The sequence below is a fragment of the Crocuta crocuta genome, unplaced genomic scaffold, assembly GCF_008692635.1.
Source record: "Crocuta crocuta isolate KB4526 unplaced genomic scaffold, BGI_CrCroc_1.0 scaffold337, whole genome shotgun sequence".
In the NCBI taxonomy this organism is placed as follows: domain Eukaryota; kingdom Metazoa; phylum Chordata; class Mammalia; order Carnivora; family Hyaenidae; genus Crocuta; species Crocuta crocuta.
The window spans coordinates 3,840,074-3,842,161 of NW_027528873.1; the positions used below are offsets into that span (position 1 = coordinate 3,840,074).

At 49.3% G+C, this 2,088-nt stretch overlaps 1 protein-coding gene across 10 annotated transcripts in view; it reads left to right on the plus strand.

Moving 5' to 3' along the window:
• Positions 1-2,088, plus strand: part of ZBTB38 (zinc finger and BTB domain containing 38) — a 160,796-nt gene that overhangs the window by 82,837 nt on the left and 75,871 nt on the right. For 8 of the 10 annotated variants that reach the window (XR_013333322.1, XR_013333321.1, XR_013333323.1 and 5 more), the window contains one exon: positions 1,655-1,753. The exons of 1 other annotated variant lie outside the window; for it this stretch is intronic. The gene's annotated coding sequence lies outside the window, so the exon portion shown is untranslated. Of the gene's footprint in view, positions 1-76; positions 164-1,654; positions 1,754-2,088 lie in introns of those variants that run through there. One more of the 10 variants, XM_077756707.1, reaches the window with a different exon arrangement.

Sequence of the window (2,088 nt, forward strand, 5' to 3'; positions counted from 1 at the left end):
GGTCGCGGCCGCCGCCCCGCGCCGGGGGCGGGCCGGGCCGCAGAGCGGAGCCGCCGGCGTCCATTTTCTGGGCGGTGCTGTGTGGCGCAGCGGCCGGACTCGCGGGTCCGGAAGAGCCATGGACCCCCGGGGAAACGCGCTCGCGCCGGAGCAGTCGAGCCCTGTAAGTGCCATTCGCGGGGTCTGTGTGTGGGGCTGGGTGGGCGATGTGCGGCCTGCGGACGCGGGGCCCCGGGCGCGGCCGGCCTGACCCCTCCTCTGCCCAGGAGGGGGCCCTGAAACCTGGTTGGGAAAGGGTGACGCAGAGCTGTGAGCTCTGCAAACGCTGGAAAACCGAGCTGCTGCAGAGACCGAGCGCCCGCAGGTGCCCGGACCCGGGGGCCTGCGCCCCAGCGAGGGAAGGGGGTCAGTTGCAAAGCGGGGCAGGTGGCGCCGCATCTAGTGACCCAACTGCGCGGCTGTGCTAGAGGGCAGGGGGCGGGGGAGAAATGTGCACCCAAGGGCTGGGGATGTTATGGGCTCAGGTCCAGCAGACACAGGAACTGCGCTGACGGTGGCAGTTCCCCTCCCCCGGCCTGCGACTGGGACCCCAGTCCCGACCCAACGGGAATCTGATGATTTTCTTGGTTCAACACCAAGCCCCTGAAATTGAATGGGAAATGCAAAGGCAGGGCCCTGCCCCCAGGGGTTTGCAATCTCAGCCTTCTACTTCTCCAAGTAGTTAGGTCTTTTCTGTTGGTACAACACAACCGCCCGCTGTAAGCTGCTTCTTTGCAGAGTATATAATAAGTCACCCGAGATTTCAGTCTGTCCGCGATTCCACTTTATAAATCCTTCTGTGCTGTAGGTAAGTGACGAATTCCATTCTGGACTTCGGCCCTAATTGAATATTCCTTTTAAGGATCCATCATAGATGATATATGTTATGGTGTCTTATACATATTTTAAAGGTTAAAGACTTTTTTTCCTAATTACGAAGCCCAACTCCTCTGACCAGGTTGGCATGGTTGAGAAAAACATAGGAGGATTTAGTCCATGTTTTCAGAGAAACTTCTGGTGAGGTACTGTATGTAAGTGTAGTGTTTTTCCAACAAGAGTAGTGACCCATTAGAAGATTGTGGAATCAGTTTAGTGTATTACTACAGGAATTTTTTTTAACGATATAAAACACAATCGAATATAGAAAAGAATTGAATGGAAAATATCAGAGTGCGTTGCATACAGTAAGTGTTGTTTTGAGACTTTGGGGTTTGTTTATATAATGTCATTTTTTTTAAACAGGGAGTCACTGTCAAAAGTTTATAAAACGCTTATTTACAGGATAATAACCCAGGCTTTGGAATCAAATGAACTTGGGTTTAAGTGTCAGGTTTAACAGAAACTACCTGTGTGACCTTGAATAAATTCTGTGACCACTCAGAGCCTCTTTTTGTGTAGCTGTAAGATTGAGGGATGTCTCCTACATTGAGGGGTATTATGAAGACTAGACGAGGTCATGTATGGCATTTTGCTCAGTGCCTAACTTACAGTAGGTGTTCAGTACACAGGCTAATGACAATTACTGTTGTTGAAACATCAAATCCTGGCAGCCAGTCATGGGACATTGTGCTTTTTCTTGTCTTTTTTTTTCTTTTCTTCTCTTCTGTTCTTTTAGGTCTTGATGTGGAGGAGATGGAGGACTCAGAACCAAGAATTTCCAAGTGATTTCTTCCAAAGCACAAGAAACTGTTAGTGCTGGTGTGTTCTAACTGAGGTAACTGAATTTGCATCTCTCCTTAGGGTGTATGCAGTAAGAAATGTTTTTTCTGAGGGACTGAAGGACTCCCAAGGGGCATATGATTTGTGCCAGCGATCCCGCAGATTTGGGGCTTACAAAATGATGACACTTAAGTGAGCTGTAGAGTGAGCACCACAGTAAGCACTGAGAGTACAAATGGAAGCCCGCCTTCAGGACACTTGAAGTTTATGTAGACAAGAGCTGACAACGCAGAGAAGGCCTCTCGCTCTTGCGCACGCTCTCTCCCCCTTTTTTTTCTTATTTACTCCTCACAAAACCCCTACAGTGTTAAAAAAAAAAAAAAAAAAAAA